This window comes from Rhinopithecus roxellana, chromosome 5, assembly GCF_007565055.1.
Source record: "Rhinopithecus roxellana isolate Shanxi Qingling chromosome 5, ASM756505v1, whole genome shotgun sequence".
Classification (NCBI taxonomy): Eukaryota; Metazoa; Chordata; class Mammalia; order Primates; family Cercopithecidae; genus Rhinopithecus; species Rhinopithecus roxellana.
The window spans coordinates 117,512,673-117,534,665 of NC_044553.1; positions in this window are offsets into that span (position 1 = coordinate 117,512,673).

The following is a 21,993-nucleotide window of genomic DNA, read 5'->3' on the forward strand; positions in this document are numbered from 1 at the left end:
CTCCATCTCAAAAAAAAAAAAAAAAAAAAAAAAGTCAAGTTAATTCAAAAATTGACCTTCTGATGAAATGAGGCTGTTGGTGTTCTTTCTCCAGTCAAGAGCGATGTGGCAACTCAGAGCGCCATTCTGAGAGTCACAGGTCTTAGTAAGTTATATCAAGGAGAGGTCCAGGGGCCTACAAGACCTGACAGGCATCACTTTATCTATGAAATGTGAGTTCTATCTTGCATTGCCCCAATCACACCTCCAATCATACTCTCTTCAGAAGGCAGATGCAATCATTTTCTGCTGTACTAACAGATTGGTTTGCAGAGAGAGAAAATGCTCCATGGTGCAAACCCAGAATTTGAGGCCAAATAAATCTGAGTTCAAAACTCAGGGCTGCCACTGCTACTGGGAATAACTAACCTCTTTGATGTGATGCTAAGATTACTCTCTTGCATAGTTGATTGAAGATAAAATAAATGCCAAGCACAAGGTAAGCACTCAATAACTAATGCATATTATTATTATTATTATTATTATTATTATTCACCTTCTGGTCTGATTTCTAGTTGTCTTGAAGCCTCAGACCTAATGTTATTTACTTCAGATACAGTTTGCAGGAATGTGTTTATACAGTGGCCCACTTCTCACCTCAAAACATGCTGCTATATTAGGCAGGCTGTCAATTCAGAATATTCCACTACAACGCACAGACAAGTTGCTACTCAATGGACTGTTATTTCATCTTTTAATTTTGTGGTTTCAAAATAACTGTGCTTTCTACTCTTATCCATTTCTACCTCCCATTTTATGTGCTATTCTGGGCCATCTAGCCCAGGTGGCTGACTGACTTTTATCAGCCTAAATACTTTGGGCAGTTACAGCTCATTGGGCCTGGATGCTCCTTAAACTTCCTGTGTTTCCAGGCCATTGGCTAATAGTGTTCCCTCAACTTTATTATATTGATGGTATTATTATTACACTTTCTTCTCAACCACAATTCTGCCAATGTCATTCCATCCTAATCTACACCATCTACACAATAAGAGCGTGCCCCAGACACTAGCCTGCCAGCATCAGGGCTTTCTACACAGGAAACAGTAATGACACTGGCACACGCCAGCTCCTCTTCAGAAACATGGCAGTCTTGTCTTTCTTTTTGGCTCTGCATCTCATCCTTTGTCAACCTTAAGGAGACCAAGGCCAGACACCGTGGCTCACACCTGTAATACCAGCACTTTTGGAGGCCAAGGCAGGTGGATCACTTGAATCCAGGAATTCAAGCCCAGCCTGGGCAACATGGAGAAACCCTGTCTCTGCAAAAACAATACAAAAATTAGCCTAGTGTGGTGGTGTGTGCCTGTAGTCCCAGCTGCTCAGGAGGCTGAGGTGGGAGGATTGCTTGAGCCTGGGGGATTGAGGATCAGTGAGCTGTGATTGCACCACTACACTCCAGCCTGGGTGACCGGGTGAGGCCTTGTCTAAAAACAAACAAGCAAACAAACAAACAAACAAAAAACAGGGAAACCAATAAAAAAGTGATACAGAAAATCTGGGTTGTAGCAAGCTCAGAGTCCATGACTTCCACCCACATCCCATTCATGCATGATTCCATTCTTTCTACATGTGGGCTGGGAAATAGCCTAAGTGTGGAGAAAGCATGGTCTTTCAGTATTTCTGGAAACAACAGCCTCCACTTTCATAAGCCCCTATATGATGCCAACTTGCTTTATTAATCTGTTTCACTGACCTCTTCGGATCTTTGATTGTTTTTAACCTTTCAAATTTACCTCTTCTGTGGCATACTCATTGTTACTGCAGCCCCTTTGATGAGTTAAAAAAGATACCAACACATCTGGGAAACTGCCCTCTTAGAAAGTCCATCTTTCTGGTTAAAGCACTGAGCTCTACCAATTAATAAAAGCATTATCCCCATACTCCACCAGAACCTACATGTCTTTGGGTTAATTGCCCAATTGCCCAACCCATCACCAAGGCTTGCATTGCCCAACCCCAGGCTTGCATTGACTCTGTTTTCCTCCCACTCAGTCTCCCTTATCTGACCCCTGCTGCCAAGCCCCATACTACTGCCTTCCACTCAAATATCTTCTTTCACCAGCAGAAGCCAAAATCTTGAACTCCACAAATTAGCAAGAAAGAGCAATATCATCAGGATGCAGTTAAATCATTCCTAGGCCTGCCCTCTCCTTGTGCGTGGAGATCCCTTGGTAGAGTCCACATTTTGCCTTCTTATCTCTGCTCTTGGTGCTTGTGGTCTCTCACTGGCCTATTCTCATAGAGGAAAAAATAAAGGTGTGTTATGATTGGGGTAAATTCACCTCAATGAAAAATAAGCAGAACTTCTCTTCAGAAGGAACCAAACTGTCAGTCATGCAAAATGGCCAGCTCAATTTTGACCGAAGGCTAGTATTTTATTATATAAACTGAAAGTTTTCAAATCCACTCATGGTTCAAAAACCAAAGGGCCTGCAGACAATCTCCATGGCCAACTACTTGGTGCCCAACTACTGTCCTGAACTTGAATAATACACAAGGTTAAATTGTATACTGGAGCAGAATTTACAGTGTCACAGTGATGTGGAACCTTTTGGGAAGGGAGTCAAGATTAGAACGCAGTAGTTCTCCATAGATGAGACAGGTAGATAGGTCTCTTGCAAAGGGAAGCCCAGCATTACATTAAATCCAGCAAATGTATCCCACACTTCTAACTCAGAATCAAGCTATACAGATTACTGTACTATACAATTACTACCCATAACAAAAATGCAGTTTGTAGACCAAGAGTCTCTTGGCTTTAGAAAGGAATACTCCTGGAAGTTTGCTGGCGACCATTAATCCCAACACTTTTTTCTTAGGCTTAGGCAAGGACCAAAGAGTATTTTCCACCTTATTACCAGAAAAAATAAAAAAATACTTCAGATTCAGCCTTCAGCTGCTTTGACTTAGAAGTGTTACAGGAACTCCTTCCTGGCCCCCTTTCTGGGCCCCTTCTTGACCCAGTCCAGAACTAGGGGCCCATTTGGGGAAAAACTGGGTCTGTAGAGGAAGCTCTGAGCACACAGCTCTTGGAAGGGTTACAGAGCTCTCAGCCTAGCTCACCCCCTGTGGAGCATGGGTAAGGGAAGGCATGTTAGAGAGTAGCATTCAGTCCTGCCACAGAGGGACTGGACATGGAGTGTAGGCATAAAGTGAGAGCCAGCCCAAAGGCAGGCAGGCTGGTGGGCAAGGAAAGAGTCAAGAGCCCAGGCTGCCCATGAGCAGGGACCAATCTGCTGCTTCATCACTGGTGAAGCCATGCCTCCCTTTCCCAAACCCCACCACCACTACAACTTTCTCTCTTGCCTCTAGCTCCAATGCAGTGTCCCTGATGTTTATTGAGACCTTAAGAAACTCTTAAAAGGCTTTCGTTCTTTGTATTGATAATAACTGTTATTATTTAACAACTAAATTTACTGAACAGTGGTCAGAAACTATGTTAAGTACTTCAACTGAAATGTTTTTTTAAAACCTCACAACAGCAACAAAGTAGACAACATAATTATGCCATTTTTCAGACTGGAAAATAAGGCTCAAAGATAGTAAAATACTTGCCCCAGGTCATGCAGCTACCAGTGGTGGGACAGAGATTACAACTCAAATCTATTTGATTCCAAAGTACAGAACTTAGACCACTGTTCTAGTGTCTTGCAAACTGTATCCCAGGGAATGCTAGTATCCTGTTTAACAAAAATGTGTATAGTTAAGAATGCATAAGGAAAGCTGTCCATTTTATGACCTCTATATTTGAAGAAGCCCCATTACAACATCAGCAAGGCTAGTGGTTCATGGAACACAGTTTGGAATACTCTGCTCTTAGAAATACTGATTCTATGTAGCTAAGCTACTGGGAAGAGGGGGATACGTAAGGTCTGAGTTCATTCTGAATATTCAGCAAGTAATGAGGGTGAGCGTGACGGCAATAAGAGCAATGACCATTTATTGCATCTCCAATTTTGTGTTGGTGGCACTTTATAAATATTAACATACAAAATTTTCATAATACTACAATTTGAACATTATTATTCCCATTTTACACATGAGAAACGTAAGGATGGCTCAAATAATTTAAGTAACTTACTGAGGGCATTAGAGCTACTAAGTGGTAGAGTTTACACATCAACTCACACTTTGTGGCCCAGAGATTGAGAACAGCAGGAAACTATTCCCATTACCACAAAGGCTGAGGAGAGGGTGGAGGCTGTACAAAGTACAGGAGCTGGGTCAACAGGTAGAAGCTGGAGGCACAGCGGACCTGATCACTGGGAGCTGAAGGAACTACCAGAAATGTCATTAGAAGCAGAGAGGAGGAGATATAGCTTGGCTTTGCCAATCTACAAGGAAGAAGCTGAAGCAAAGTTAATATAAGTAAAGAGTTTATTTGGTATAAGCTTAAGGATTGCAACCCAAAAGCATAGATTCAAGCTGCCCTGAATATACATGACAATTAGCAGCATTTATAAGTGGATTTTTAAAGGAAAAGAAAAGAACAAGCAGTTCCTAAGTGGTTCACCAAGAATTTACATTAAAATAACATAAGTTATTGTTTGGCTATACATTGTAACACAGATTCCAGGAACATGAAGATAATGGGTGAGGCAGCTGGTCAGGAACAAAATGATTTTAAACAATTACCCCCAGGCACCTGTATGTGTGTGTGGAGGTGTGGTGCAACTGAAGTCCCATGCTCAAACCTCTCTAGGCCTCTATACCTTATAGCTCAGACTGCACTGAACTATTTTTCTTTTCTCATTTCCCCCACTGTTGATCAAAAATCTTCCCATGGAAGCACTGATAACCAATCTCTGCTTAGGCCTTCATACCTCAGTGCCAGGATAGTCCTCAGTCAAGTCTCTGATTTATATCACTGTCATTGCTTGTTGAATCATCTCCAGTCTTCAGAATTTCATGCTTTTGGTTTTCTCAGAAGAAGTAAAACAATGAGAGATGCATAGTAAAAACCTACTCCAACGGAGATTCATTCCAAATTGTATGAAAACAATGAAAACTGAAAAACAAGGATCTGGGCTGGGGTCTAATGAGACATGTACTGTCATTTTCTTCTGAAATATAATTTCTTTTTCTCCTTCCAGTCCCCATTTTTACCAAAGATAAACCTTTATAGGGTAAATACACTTGCAAAATAACTTTTAGTGTCATACTCAGCCTTAGTATTTGCATAAAGTACAAGAATAGTTATTGGCCATATAGGGTCTTTTAAGTTGGCTGTGCTGAAACCTTTATAAGGAATTTTAGATCAGACTTTTAAAAATCTTGAGGCTAGGAAGCCAAGGGAAAGATTCACTACTAGACTATACTATGCCTGTAATACCTGTACAAATAGGGTGAATTTTACTCAAGTCTTCAAAATACTTGAGCTTCCCAGACCTGTCAAAAAGTGATATTCTTTACCTATTTCAAGGTCAGAAACCTTGAAAGAAAATTGTGTAGACAAGGTACCAGGCAAGTCTTTTCAAGGGGCTTTCTATTGGTTCTATAAAGTTAACCCCAATTTTTCAAAGCAGTCTGGTCGTATCTGAAAATATGCCATTCTAGTCAATTCCTTGGTTAAACAACCAGTGTCTCCAATTGTATCCCGTTAAAGAAAACAGATTCTTATTGAATTTATACAAATAACTAGATTGCCATAAAATAAGAATACTCATGAATAGTCTCCAAATCTAAGGGAAATCAGGTAGAGCGAAAGGCAAATGTTTTAATTTTGCTCACAAAGGTATATTTTTCCCAACTGCCACAAACTATAAATAGCTCAATAGTTTTCTTGACTCTGAGAAAATGTAAAAATAATCAACAATGTTTCAAAAAAGTCATAGAAGTCATTTCAGTCTTCTATCAGTTTAGTCCTATGTAATTAGTTTTTGTTCTGCATGAGGTTGGGTTAGCAATCTTTATGAATGCATCAGTTTATTAGCGTTCTGAAAATTTTTATCTAGTCTAATGATAATTACACCATCTCTAAAGTTATCAGAAACCCGCATTTAAGAGTACATTTTAGGGTCTTTTTCCATTAATTTTCTTGAAGAAAAAGCAAAATTAGGACTGTGGCCAACTGTGAACTGATTTGGAGAATAATGAAAGTAAAACAATAATTTTCTGTGGATTACAAAAGACTTAGAGTAGCCATAGAAACAAAGTTGACACGAAAATCTGGCTATTTCTGTGGCATAAAATAAGTTAATGTCATAACTATAATTATGTCTGACAAGATATATCAAGACATATCAGAATTTTAGGATTCTCATATAATTATGGAACACATTAATAACATATCCACATAAATATAACTCAAAAAAAGTTAAGCTTCATTTCTTATTTGACAAAGCTTCCTGTATGATTTTTACCATACAAAATAAGCATAATATGTCTCTCTGGGACTTACAGGGGTTCCACTTGGAAAAGACTTAGTTTTAAAATTTGAAACTTGATTTTGGGAAGTGTGTTAAATATTAAATGTTTAAAACACTTGATAAAAATTAGATTACAGGCCACTGTAAAATAATACTCATTCATTTAGCCAAAATGATAATTCAAGATTTCAACAAGTAAAAACCCTTCCTTTTTGATAGGAGACTTAGCTTTCCAAACAATCAAAAGGCCTTAATAAAGATACCGTAAGACCAAAAGAATTTCTTTCCTTTTTTTTTACTCAAAAGATGAACAAATCTTTTATTATCTTTTATTAATATGGTGTGAAAATCTTATTCAAACCAAATTCTACCATTTCATCAGTATATTATTAAAGCTACAGCTAATGTTAATGAAAACTTAAAAACAAATTCATCCAATCTCAATCAGCTTTTACCAAACAAGATATGGTTTCCAGAAACCTTTTATAACCTCTTACAATTTTCCATTAAAGAGTAGATCAACGCTCAAAAAAAAAAAAAAAAAAAAACCCTGTTATCCTAACACAGGGACCTTGCATTAATTTGCTCTTGATATTAATGCTCAAATTTTAGAAAAACTAAATAATTCCCTATAATGTTAACCAACTTGATCACAGATAAAATTCCTTTTATGAGATAAATCTTCTACAACTTGCTTAAACTTCCCATTTTTTCCTTTTTTTTTTTTTTTTTTTTTTTTTTTTTTCGAGACAGAGTCTTACTCTGTTGCCCAGGCTGGAGTGCAGTGGCGCCATCTCAGCTTACTGCAACCTCCACCTCTTGGGTTCAAATGATTGTCCTGCCTCAGTCTCCTGAGTAGCTGGGACTACAGGTGTGTGCCACCACACCCGGCTAATGTTTTGTATTTTTAGTAGAGATGGGATTTCACCACATTAGGCAGGATGGTCTAGATCTCCTGACCTCATGATCTGCCCACCTCGGCCTCCCAAAGTGCTGGGATTTCAGGCGTGAGCTACCGCGCCAGCCTGTATTTCATTTTTTACATTGGCATTCTACCTAAAGAAAAAAAAATTTACTTTCCTTTTCCTCTTATCATTTTGACCAAAGTTATCAATCATATAAAAGAAAAAAATTACTTTTTTACTTTTTTTACATCTTTCTTTACATGCTCTGTATATAGTTTTCCTTATACCTAGCAGTTTAAATTATATCTATCTATATATCTATTATTATTTTAACTTTTAGTAACCCTTTCTGTAAAAATCTCAGGAAGTGATTTTGAACTGTTTTATACCAGTATTTGCAGACGAAACAATTTTATAATTTTGAGAAAGGTATTTTCTCAACTTTTATTAATAGATCTAAATATATTTAGCTTTTCTAGACCATATAAATGGCTCAGATATTTTGTGATTATTATTTAATATACATGACTTTAAGGTTAAGTTTCTGAAAAAGATTTTTGAAATGATAAAAAGTTTATACTTTTATCCCATTTACATCCATTGATTTATTCTTAAAATTACGCTTTAATAGCTTATTGAAAAAATTTACCATCTAGTTATTTCTTTGTTAATCATTCACACAGGCTGTGAAACCCTAAAGTTATAAGTACATAGGTACTTTGCTGATCAGAAGACACATCTGTAGGGGTGGGTACAACAGTGGCTCACACCTGTAATCCCAGCACTTTGGGAGCTGAGGTAGGTGCATCACTTGAGGCCAGGAGTTCAAGACCAGCCTGGCCAACATGGTGAAACAGCATCTCTACTAAAAATACAAAAATTAGCCAGGCGTGGTAGTGCACACCTGTAATCCCAGCTACTCAGGAGCCTGAAGCATGAGACTGCTTGAACCCAGGAGAAAGAGGTTTCAGTAAGAAATGGAAAGAACAAGTCTTAGAGGAGCAAATTTGGAGAGATTTTAACCTTTCAAAAAGTCCAATGGAACATTTTTCTCAGCAAAATCATGCCAACAAGATAAGCAGCAAATGAGGTTTCAGTTGACTGAAAAAAAAACAATCCCAGAAACAGTATCCAAAAGAAGAAAAAACATAAAGGCTTTCTAAAAGAATTACAGCCTAAATATTAGCTTTTAATTGGGCTGACTTCTGACCATAGAGCTTCAAAAAAAAAAAAAAAATTGAAATTCTTTATTATCAAATTTCAGCCAGGACAAACACAAGTTAGGTCTCTCATTCAGTTTTTCTGGTTCTAAAGCCAGCTTTTTTCCCCCAATTCTGCATGCAGATGAATTACTTCAGACATTTCAGAGGCTCACTATTTTGACTTATGCTGCTTATTACTGTCCTAGGTTAGGGGGGTCCACTTTTCTAAATATTTACAAGAGGATATGCTATAAGTGTTATACATAAATACAGCTGGTGTTTCTAAAAAGAGTGGTCAGATTTTGAAGCTTGATTTCCTATAATTTAGAAACTTTTCCAAAGTGATCAAGGCTGGGAATGTGTTTAGGGTTGAAGTGTAATGTGTCTCAAACTGTCTCTAACTGCTAGGTGGCAGCAGGCTGTTCAAGATATGGGGGACTAGACCCTCATATACTCATCTGAAACAGCCAAAGGGGGTACACTTTCCAGTTAGAAACTAACATGAATTGGTCGAAATGAAAAGCTAAGTCTGAATTTTCAAGCAATAGAAAACAGTAGCAATCTTAAAACCATGCTATGTAAAATGAAACCACCAGTGCCTAACTGCCAATCCTTTAACTCAAACCTCTGCTGTGAGAGAGAGGCAGTAAAACCTTATCCCTAGCCTCTGGTGCTGAGGCAGAGGCAGAAAAACCTTGTCCTGAACCTCTATGGTGAGACAGAGAGAGAAAAAAGGAAGTTCTTTGCAGAACTCTTCACCCATATCTCCCATCCCAATACAGAGACCAAAGCCCTCACTCTTGAAAAAAAAAAAAAGAAGGTTTGAAAACTAGCCCAAATAAAGTCTAGGCCTTCAACCGAAGAGTGTAAGGTCCAAATTCAGAACTCACCCAAAACACCCAATGAGCCTTCTGAAGACAGGGAGGTTGTGTTTGTACCAAGTGCACTCTTCAAAGAGAAAGAGCAAGTGGTTGGTGGCATCACTGAGTTCTGCTGACTATGCCAGATGTGTTGACCTAAAAGGAAGAAACTAAGGTAACATTAATGCAATAGAGAGTTTATTTGGTCCAGGCTTGAGGACTACAACCAAGGAGTGTAGATTCAATTGCCCTGAATATATACTTCCATAAGCAGCAATTACAAGTGAATTTTTGAAGGAAAAGAGGTAGTTCCTAAGTTGCTCACCAAGAATTTACATTAAAATAGCAAAGCTATTGATATCAAAGGCCCTCTGTTTTGTCTATTGCTTTGATTAGCAGCAGTTACAAGTGAATTTTTGATGATTGATTGGTTATACATTGTTCTTTTGATTATGAATTCCAGGACATGAAGATAATGTGTGAGGCAGTTAGTCAGAAATTCCTCTAAACAATTGCCCTAGGCATGGGTGAGGAGGTAGGCATGACCGAAGTCTCATACTCAGGTCTCTCTGGGCCTTCATACCTCGCAAAGCTCAGACCACTCCAAGTTATTTGTGTTTTATCCGACTCTTCTTTCCTCCCACACACTTCTTCCAGGATCTCCCATTGGCTGAAACAACCTAAATGTCAATTGCCATGGGACCGGGACAATGCAGCCTACATTTTATTGTCCATTTCTAAAATCCCCTCTTCTATATTCTCAGAGACTCTCTTCCTGGAAAACAGAGTTTTCTAGCACTAACATTTTAGCTTAAACGATTTCCCCTTGGATGAAAGCAACCCTTGGGGATAAAATGTTTTATTTAAACTCAGGGGGGCTTAGCAAGGAGGATGAAGGTCATGCATAGAATGACTGCTGTGCAGAGGGCTCAACTTGGTGGTTCTAAGTCTGAAGAATTAGGGACTTCAATTCAGACTGCAGCTGTGAGTGACTAAATCTTCCTACTTGCTTTTCCTCCTTTCTGGCTGACCACCCATGGTGCAGATACAATGGAAAAACAGAACTCACTAGGTCTAAGTTCTGGCTCCAGGTCTATTCTATTACATTTTGGTCATTACTTTTAATGGCAAAAGCCACAATTACTTTTGTACTAACCTAATACCATTCTCCTAGTAATACTAATAGTGAAATGGCCTTTGCAAAATTATGACTGAGACAGTGAAAGAGATCTAACTTAATCGACTCCATCTTGCTTTTAACCTCCAAGCTGTCCTTGTTCATTCCTAGGCTTAGGCTGAACTAACTTCGGGAGAAACTTAGTTCATAGTTTACAGTTTAAGGAAAGATGGTAAGGCTCTTTCTCAAAGCAGATCTCCTTCTTGCCTGGAGACTAGATTGCTTTTGTAGGACTAACATTAGCCACAAGATTAAAAATTATGGTTTAGGAGTCATGCAGTTGGAGGCTACAAGAGTCTGACCCTCCTTAAACTGCTCCTAAGATCAAGCTTGAGATATTTTGCAGGCCCTGCACTAGATGGATCAGCTGGCACCATCCAGATCAATAAACTGGCTCATCTCATCTTGTCACCCCCACCCAGGAACTGACTTAGCACAAGAAGACAGCTGCCACTCCCTATGATTTCATCTCTGAACTATCAGCACTCCTGGCTCACTGGCTTCACCCCAGCCACCAAGTTATCCTTAAAAACTCTGTTCCCAGGCCGGGCACGGTGGCTCATGCCTGTAATCCCAGCACTTTGGGAGGCCGAGGTGGGCGGATCACCTGAGGTGGGGAGTTCGAGATCAGCCTGACCAACATGGAGAACTCTGTCTCTACCAAAAATACAAAAAAAATTAGCCAGACATGGTGGCGCATGCCTGTAATCCCAGCTACTTGGAAGGCTGAGGCAGCAGAATCGCTTGAACCCGGGAGGGAGAGGTTGCATTGAGCCGAGATTGTGTCATTGCACTCCAGCCTGGGCAACAAGAGCGAAACTCCATCTCATTAAAAACAACAACAACAACAAAACACCTCAGGTGCCAGCTGGGTGGGCACGGTGGCTCATGCCTATAATCCCAGCACTTTGGGAGGCCGAGGAGCCCCATTGTGGGCTGGTGTTTGTTCAGCTGGTGTTTGTTCAGGCTGCGGGGTCTTGGTTGGCTCTTTCTAACTAGTGGGAAGAGTCTTAGTTTGCAAAATTTCTCCTCAATAAGGAAGATTTCAAGGAGGTTTCTCAGTCGGAAAATAAGAGGATAGTTTGGAAGGAATACTCTTGGAGTTCTTGGTTAAGGAGCTGATTTGGAAGGCCTTCTGTTCATCTCATCTTTGTGTGTGATTGTATATGTGGAAGGGATTTCAGAAGGGGTTGCTGATGGAAGTACAGCAGGCCGAACTCAGACAACCCTCCTCATTTGTCTGGTCACATTCGATGAGCCCTACAGAAGGCTCAACAGGCCTGTCTCTTGGGGTGACTATCTCGTCTTCCCCTTGCCGTGAGACCTCCAAATTACCATTCGGAGGTGTCCCTTCCACCTGGAGTGGATCAAAGACAACAGGGACCAGTGAGAAAAAGTTTGAGCTTTGCCAGGTTGATATTGGATGCTGAACGAATTAACAAATGTCTGTTTTGTTATGTGTATTTTGCTGAAATGGAAAATGTTAATTCAGTTCCCCATGCAAGCTGCTGGGCAGCATCTCACAAATTGAGAATCTTGACTATTATTCCATAAAACAGTAAAGGGTAATTTTCTCTTATAAAGTGGCTTGAACCCCACAGCTATAGCACAATCAAGCAGGGTCATCAAGAAGCCGCTTTGTTCTTCTGGAAGCTGCAGAGAAGGGGAACCCGGACACCTGGTATGCCAGCAAAAAAGTAAGGAATTCTTGCTGACCAAGTTTTGATCCCTCTGAAAATCTAAGGCTCTGTTCTATTTTATGTTGTGTTATCTGATGGTTTTGAGTTTTAGAGGTATCAGAAATTACTTCTCATTATAAGAAAGCTTTGGTAATAACTAGGTAGGAAATATACTTTAGGGGATGACTAATAGTAGTTATGGAGGAATACTTGACTCTTTGCACACTTGCATTAGAGAAGCATGCTCTTGTGGCCATCTGGAAGATATGGAAACATCTCTACCACCCACTGAAAAATAGGACTCCCATGGGGGATGATCTAATTACAATATGGGCTGATTGGCTTTGGGTTGCTTTGCAATGAAATGCACATTCGGTAAAAGCACAGCACTGGCTTCTCCTGAAGTATTTCCCTCCTTTTGGGGATCCAGGATCCAGTATAAAATTGCACCCTTAATTTTGGGGATCTGTCTTTGCCTTCAGGTTTGATTAGGCCCTAGAAACACGCTTTCCGGGCCCTGTTCCTCCAAGGACTCCACCCCGAAGCCAGTAATCCAATTAAGAAATTGGCAAATGAAAAATCTTACAAGTGCTGAATCTTCTATGTATTTATAGGTGTTGTATGTTTACATATAAAAGAGCTCTGATTAATTCGCTTAGAAAAATAAGCACTTAAATCAAGTATTTTGTCAGAAAAATAGAAACTTTAATGCCTTTTTGCTCACGTGACTTTAGTAATCTTTTGAAAATAAAGACAGTTTTTAAATTATTGGTAAAATAAATGTTGTTGAAAATGTAAACATTTGCTGTAAATTAAGGTCAGATAACAGATTTGTTAAATACTTTAAGGTCAAACTATTTCCTTGACTTTTGAAAATTGTTCAATTTTCCTACTTTAGAGCATTAGATTATAGAAGAGGCCTGGAGACATGTGAAGAGCCATGCCCCTAGCTATGCTGAAGAGAGTCAGACCTTTTCTTCACTTCTGTCTAATGTTCTAGGCTCCACTCTAGGACATAATTAAAATCGCTTATTTACCAGGTTTTTCACTAAAAACAAAAATTGCTAAGAGTTAACATTATAACAGGAAATTAAGATTACTGGAGAAACAGTTTTACATACAAGGTGCATAGGCAATCTGTTCTTGGTAAAAGATTATAAGAAGGTATGGGAATATGGCTTTTGTTAAAGGGAATGTAATTTGTCTAGTTCAGGTTTTAAAGATTGTCCTAACCTAAAACAGTAACAGAACAAAACTAAAGGTTTAAGCAAAGTAAAAAGAGTTTATAAAGGATTGATCTTATAAAAAAATTTGTGGGTATAAACAAGTTGGCTAAGATTGGAAAAGAAATTATCTTTTTTCCATAGGTTAAAACATTAAAGTCATAATGATACGGGGCCAAAATCTGGGCCCAGGTGTTCAAAAAAACAGGGTTTTCTTAGAAAATTGATCTGCTGTTTAATGGAAAATTGTAAAAGGTTCTAAAAAGGTTATGAAAATCCTAACTTATGGTCCAACTAATTAAAGGTAGATAGAGATGTAAAATGTTATTTAAAAAACTAGCTTTAACATTAAAGATGCACTAATGCAAACATGAAATTTGGTTCTCTCTTGAAGATGACTTTTATGTAATTTTAAAAGATAATGACAGGGTCTTGTTTTCTCCTTTGGGTACACGGCAAGGGATAAAAAGAGAGGAAAAAGAAAAGACAAATTGAGTTAGCTTCATGCTATCTTTATTGGGTCTTGTTTGGAAAGCTAAGTTTCCTTTGTCAGAATAAAGGTTTTCTTTTTAAAATTTTTAAAGTTATGATTTTGGCCAAATGAATGACTGAGGGTGACCTGGGATTCTATTTTGTGATATCCAGTGTTTTAAACCTTTGATATCTGACAAACTTTCCAAAATCAAATTATAAGTTATGTCTCTTTCTAGCCTAATCTTTTAAATATTTGGTCCTTTTGAGTCCAAAAATGACATTTACCTTATTTTGTATAAAAATCATACAGGAAACATTGTCAAATATGAAATGATATTTGGCTTTCTTTAGGCTGTATTTATATAAATGTATTATTGGCATATGTTCCCAAATTATATAAAACTCCTATAATTCTAGTATGACTTAGCATATGTCATCAGTAACAATTATAATTATGTTAAATGGCTGTGGGCCACAGAGGTAACAAACTTCCTTGTCAAATCATGTCTTTAACTGTGGCTGCTCTAAAATATTTTTGTTATCCACAGGCAACTGTTGTCTCACTTTGGGAGCCCAATGTGGGCAGATCATGAGGTCAGGAGTTTGAGACCAGCTTGACCAACATGGTCTCTACTAAAACACAAAAATTAGTCGGACATGGTGGTGTGAGCCTGTAATCCCAGGTACTCAGGAGGCTGAGGCAGGAGAATCACTTGCAACTGGGTGGCAGAGGTTTCAGTGAGCTGAGATCGCACCACTGCACTCCAGTCTGGGTGACAGAGCGAGTCTCCATGTCAACAAAAAAAATTTCATAATCAGTTGTAAAATTGAACAGGTATTCTCAAGTGCAAAATTCTGATTAATAACTCTGCAGACTGTGACATTAGAATAGAGGAAAAACTTTCAAATAGAAAAGTAAATGGTGTTTGGTTTTCATTGGACTGTATTTGTATAAATGTTATTAATGTGTTCAAAAAATTATGGGAAACTGCTATAATTCTAATATGATTTAGTGAACATTATTGTTAATTATAATTGTTATGTAAAATTGTTGTATGCCACTGAGGTAACCAAAATTCCTGTCAATTGTAGCTTTACTAGCGACTATAGACATCTGTCATCCACAGACGTTTTGTCTTGCTTTGATCCTTTTCAAAAGGCAGTTTATAATCAGATATAGGATTTTAAGTGCAAGTCTCAGATAACTTTAAAAGCTGTGCTATTGGAATAGAGAAGAAACGAAACTTCTAGGACTCTCATGGTGAGCTGATATGTTAAACATTGCTACTCCTTTTGTTTCCAGAGTCAAGACAACTTGTTTCTTTAGAACTATTTGCAACTTTTAACAAGCAAACTATATTGCTGTGAAAAAGATTTTTGGAGCATATTTGTTTCTCTCTACCTAATTTCTCCAGAATGTGGAACCTATTTGTGAGTATTCTCAATTTATAGCAGTATAGTTAATTGCATAAGTGCAATAAGAATCTGTTTTCTTTTGTAACAGGACACAATTAGAAAAATTGGTGATTTTACCAGGGCTTGGAATAGAATGGCCTGCTTTATTTAAAGAATCAAAGTTGACTTATAGAGCCAATTAAAGCCTCTTAGGAAATCTGGCCTCATACCTTGTCCACACAGTGTTCCTGTACAAGGTTTCTGACCTGTAAGTAAAGCATGTCACTTTCTAACAGGTCCAGGAGCCCCAAGTTATCTTGGGACCTCAAGAGGAGAGAAATTTACCCAACTCACAGGTATTTAAAGGTACAGACCCATGGCTGGGCTTGGCTTTTAAAAAGTCTTGTCTGAGATTCCTTGTGGAACAGAGTTCCATCAAAGCCAATTAAATATGAAAAAAATTATTCCTGCTTACTTTATGCAAATAATCAGGCAAGTACAATAAGACTAAAGTTTATTTTGTAAACAAATCAGTTCTATCATGATTTTTTTTTTAAAAAATAGGAACTGAAGAGAAAAACTGCTAACAACAAAACACACACACACACACGCAAACCATAGTACATTCTTGTTAGCTAGTTCATAAGGTTTATAAGGTTCATAAGGTTTTTCTAGTTCATAAGGTTTTTCTAGTTCATACGGATTTTTTCCTGTGGTTTAGACTAAATTCTTTGTAGGTTAGAAGCCCCCAAACTAATGCTTTCAAATATTTGCTTTTAAAATTAAGAATTGTACTCCTCATTCTAGGACTCTTTATTTACCTTATAGTATGCTGTTCACTTGAATACTGTACTAAACCATAGCTGAAAGTACTAACATGTTTACCATGCAATCCTTGAAAGCTCAGCCAGGCCGGCATGAGTACAGGCAGACAGTTGCAAAGCGGTCCCACTCTTCTCACCTTGGGATTCACTACCATTCCCACTATGTCCCCTGTCAGCAGAAGCAGCCAGAGTAATCAAAGGCCTTTTCCCATCTTCATAGCCTACACCTTAAGATTAAGGTGTTATAAAACCCAAAGGGAGGAACTGAAACTGCCTTTGCAAAATTATGACCGAGACAGGGAAAAAGATCTAACTTAACTGACTCCATCTTGCTTTTAACCTCCAAGCTGCCCTTATTCATTCCTGGGCATGGGGTGAATTAACTTTTCAGAGAAACTTATACTTTAAACAAAGACGGTAACAGTGCTTTCCCAAAGCAGACATCCTTCTTGCCTGGGGACTAGATTGTCTTTGTAGGACTAACATTAGCCACAAGATTAGAAATTATGGTTTAAGAATCATGCAGCTGGAGGCTACAAGATTTTGACCCTCACCTAAACTGCTCCTAAGATCAATGGTTGAGATATTTTGCAGGCCGTGCACTTGATGGATCAGCTGGCACCACTCAGATGGGTAAACTGACTCACCTGATCTTCTGGCCCCCACCCAGGAACTGACTCAGCACAAGAAGACAGCTGCGATTCCCTATGATTTCATCTCTGACCAATCAGCACTACTGGTTCACTGGTGTCCCCCAACCCACCAAGTTATCCTTAAAAACTCTGTTCCTCAAATGCTCAGAGAGACTGATTTGAGTGATAACAAAACTCTGGTCTCCTGCATAGCCGGCTCTGCATGAATTATTCTTTCTCTATCGCAATTCCCCTGTCTTGATGAATTACCTCTGTCTAGGCATTGGGCAAGGTAAACCCCTTGGGCAGTTATAATAACCACCAATTATTGAGAATTTTCTTTTTCTTCTTTTTTTTTTTTTTGAGACCGAGTCTTGCTCTGTCGCCCAGGCTGGGGTGCAGTGGCCGGATCTCAGCTCACTGCAAGCTCCGCCTCCCGGGTTTACGCCATTCTCCTGCCTCAGCCTCCCGAGTAGCTGGGACTACAGGTGCCTACCACCTCGCCCGGCTAGTTTTTTGTATTTTTTAGTAGAGACGGGGTTTCACCGTGTTAGCCAGGATGGTCTAGATCTCCTGACCTCGTTATCCGCCTGTCTCGGCCTCCCAAAGTGCTGGGATTACAGGCTTGAGCCACCGCACCCGGCCAATTATTGAGAATTTGCTATGTAAATTTCACTCTATGAGAAAGGTCCTACTATTATCTTCAAGTTATGAATAAGGAAACCAAAGCTCTGGGAAATTAAGCTACTTTTCCAGTCCACAGAGCTAGTAAATGGTGGAACCAGGCTGTATTTGAACTCATTTCTCCCTGACTCCAAAGCAAAGCTACTACACTCTGATGCTTCACATTCACCGTATCATTTGAAGCAAGTTGCTGAAAATGTCTACATTTTCATAAAATGAGGCTGATCTACATTGACCTTGTCTACTTTCACAAAGTGGCTGGGATTCTCAAAGTAGATAATATGAGTGAAAATGTTTTGAAAACTCTTCAGACTCTCTCACTTTATACGGTATTATTTCTACTTCTGCTTCTAGCAGGCGCTGTCTGGTTCCTAAGTCTCTCCATGTGGAGCTGAGCTACTATTTTTGGCCTTCCAAGCTGTTTTCGTTTTTCACCAGAATGCATGCTCCGTTTGGGTAATGGTAACAGATGTGACAATGAGAACAAAACTCCTACCAGCCACATTCTAACCCAAACATCCCAGGAGCCACTTCCAGCACTCTTCTCTTCACTTCTGCTCCAAGACAGGGAAATGTGAGAATACAAGGCTCTGCTTCACTGTCTTTTACTAGCCTTGATCATTTCCGTTAAGTGTTCCCAGTCATCGCTTTTCCTTTCTACATCTTTGAGTTCTGGTGTTGTCCATATTATATTAATAAAGGTCCACAGGGGAAGAGTGATTTGACGAAGGTTGAGAAATAATTGTGAGAAAATGTTTTGACATTATGTTAATGCCTGTCAGGGTATTATCCCCAATTTAAAGTTAATCACCAAATTACATTGCGATTCCAAAAATGTAATGAAGTAAGATTTGTTGAGGTGTGAATAATAAAGAATCAGAGAGCCAAGAGCTAAAAGAGAAATAAACTTGTTTAACCCTTTTCTAGTGTCCTGTCAAAGGGCAAAGAAATAGATGGCAATTTGGGCCATGTGGATCTTGGCAAAATTAATGGGTTCAAATCTGGAAAAAAAACAAGAGGTCTTTTTCGGCACCAAAACCCAACCAAGTATTGATATAAAAATGTTGACATTTAAATCCATGTCAAATGGGTTCCAAAAATCTGGATGTTTGTCATTGTGTGGGCAAGATATTTAAACACTTGATAAATTGCTCAATTTTCCTCTAGAATTTTGGTGTCTTGCAGAAGTCTGGCTTTATGCTTCCAATGGGCTGTCAAGCTTTTCTGCTTGAATACCCAACCACACCTCAAAATCAAACCAAGTCTATCATATTTCCTTCAAAACCAATTTCCTTCTTTCTGCCACTGGAAACAGCATTTTCTCAAGCTCTGACACTTGGAATTCTAGAGTCATCTTTGACTCTTTAAGTTTCATGCCACCCACTCACATCCAAGCTGAAAATTCTTTCAAGCAGTCTTTTAAAAGTAAAGATGTCGACAGGACTGTCCATTTTGCACATGCTTTCTACAAGACAAGCTCTCACTGTTTGGTGTTTTTCACACATTATCTTTAACCCTCAAAACAACTTTGCAGGATAGATCATATTACCCCATTTAAAAGAGGACAAAACTGACATTTGGGGTGGTAACTGGCCCAATCACTCCTGCAGGAAGTCCTTGTAATTGGAGCAGGGATGCAATTCCAGGTCTGTCTGCTCCAAAGCCGTCAGCATGCCCACCTCACAGGATGGTAGTGCAAATCCATTGAGTGACTGGAAGAGGGCCTGGCACACAAGTACTTGGTAATCGCTGCCACCTGATCTCTTTTAGGCCACACTCCCCCATGCCTGCCTTGATTCCCCCACCACTACCCTTATCCTGCCACACAAATTTACGACCCAGATGGTGGCCATGCCCAGCTATCTGACAGCTCCAGATTCTCTTTCCTCTGTCCTGAACATGGCTGCTGTATTTACTTTCTCAAACACATCTTGGTAGTGTTGAGAAGATTGTGTTGCACTCTAGTTTACAACCCTTTGATGACTCCTCACTTTCCTTAGGAAATATTTCAAACTGAGCCTGCCTTTCAGAGCCCTTTGGAATTACCATCTTCCATCCTCATCACCATCACCTTATTGGAACTCTTGACTTCCATAAGGTAGGTGTGTTTCCTGGACTCGAGTTGGCCTCTCTGAATGGCATGAAGAGATTCTTCTCTGGTGAATGCCCCTTAACCTCCACTTTAGTCTTCCATTTTACTAAGTCCCTATTCAAATGACCCCTTCTCCAGGAAGTTCTCAAGGACCACCCCAGTCCACTCTATGAGCATTTCCCCTCCCTGACCTCCCATGATGCTTATCTGCCTTACACATATAGCATTAATCAAACACTGCCTTAGACTCCAAGCAGTGTTTTTTCTCAACTAAAAGCAATGTAATCCAGTAGGGAAAACATATCCTTCACATGATGATGGGCATGCATTTGAATCCTGAATCTGCCACAGATTACTAGTTTGATTTGTCAAATTACTTATGGGTTTATGCCAACTTTTTAATAGATTCAATAATATATTTCATTTACTAAACATTGCTTGTGTGACTAAGTACCTTAAATGCATAATCTATGAAGGAGGCAATCATATTACCCCCTCTTTAAAGAGAAATAAACTGAAGTTCAAGGAAGATAAGACATTTGGTAATTTTCTTAAGTCAAAGAAGCTGGAGAGTGTGAGCTGGGATTACTCTGGGACTTAAAAAGATGCTTTCATTTATCTAAGAGAGCCTTTCATTTACATCATGAAACAGTCCTTTTCATCAGCATCCCAAGCTTATACAACCCATTGCTATGAAGGCCCAGGAAACCTGCTTCTGCTACCCCATTTCCTAGCCTGCCTTCCTTTACCTTCCCAGCAGGGGGAGCAGAGGAGGGAAGGAAGCGATTCCAGGGAAAAGCAGAGAATCAGAAATCTTCAGAGTTGGAAGGACCTGAAAAAATATGGCCCCACCCCTCCATGTTATAGACACACCGGAGACTTGGACAGGAAAAGCAAGCAGGCCAAACACACCCACCTCACCAGAAACAGTGCTTCCTCCCTCCCAGCCTCAACTCCCTAGCATGCTCCTCAATAAGCCAGGCAGCCTCGCAGACACGCAATTGAAAACCAGGCACCTTATGCATTAAGAGAGATGTCCTTTCATCCATTTCAAATCTGTTGCCATTTAATTTCATGAGGCAGGATAAATAGGAACACCCACTTGGCCTTTGGGGAGCCCTTTATTACTTCATTTACCTCCACCTGGTCTCTCACCACTCCACATGACTCTGTAATATAGAGCTCTAATCATTGGCATTTTCTTTGCCAGCAAAATCCACCCTGTCGCCTCCTGTCCCAACCTCATCTCCGATGTCTCTAATCAGCTTCACTGCCCTTCACTGGCCTTTCACCCTTTCATTTATATCCTCGTTGAGATAAGACAGCTGGCCCTGACTGCTGTATTCAAAGTGAGGATGTACCACTGATTTATAGGATGGCATAATATTTCCGTATCTCATTCTCCATCCACTTCACAGTCATGTGTCTTATCTGCAGTTCTGACCGCCACTGGGCATGCAGCAGATGTCTTCATTGAGCTGCCCATAATGACACTGGCTGTAGATCTTTTTTTGCCTCATTCTCTCTTTTTAACACAGACATTGCAGTTAATTCAGAGGCCACTTGTGTGTGCATAGAGTTTAAATCGCTGCCTTCCATTAAGCATTGCCTAGCCCTGGTGTGCAATGCAGATAATTGCCTGTTGGAGAAATTCCTTAAAGCAGCTCTGCTCCCCACAGCACTTGAACCTCAGTTTAAGGGTAAATGTTTAATATGAGAGGCCACTGTGCCACCTAAGATGCTCCTGGGTGTTTAGGGTAATAAGTCAGCTTTCCAAGATGAGCATGCATTGATTCGCTGAACAATCGAGATTAGGGCATGGGAAAACTCACTTTTCTCTTTCAAGGGCGTATTTGATGCCACCAAGACAGGTCAAGTTGGTGGTGGCATTTGGTCTTCTCTGAATATTTGTAACTGAGTCCTAATGTTAATGGCTGTATTCTCTGGTGTTTCAGCAAAGAACTCAAGTGTATCCTTGGAATGGTAATTTGTCTGTGCTCCCTGTGTCCCTCAGAGTCTGTACCAGTCAGGGCTCCCCAGCGAATGAGAGGTCAGTAAAAGGTCAATGGATGGATAGATAATTTCAAGGAACTGACTTACACAATTGTGGGGACTAGGGGACTAGTAAGCTCCAAATCTGTATGACAGGCTGGCAGGCTGGAAAATTTCAGGCAGGATCTGATGCAGCAGTCATGAGGCAAAATTTCTCATTCATCCATCAGGGAAAACTATTTTGCTCCTAAGGCCTTTCAACTGATTGGATGAGGCTGTGCACATTATTAAGGATAATCTTCTTTACATAAAGTCAACTGAGTATAGATGTTTACCACATCGACAATGTATCTTCACAGCAACACCTAGATTAGGTGTTAATGAAGTAACTGTTACTATAGCCTAGCCAAGTTGACACATAAAACTAATCATCACAGAGTCAAA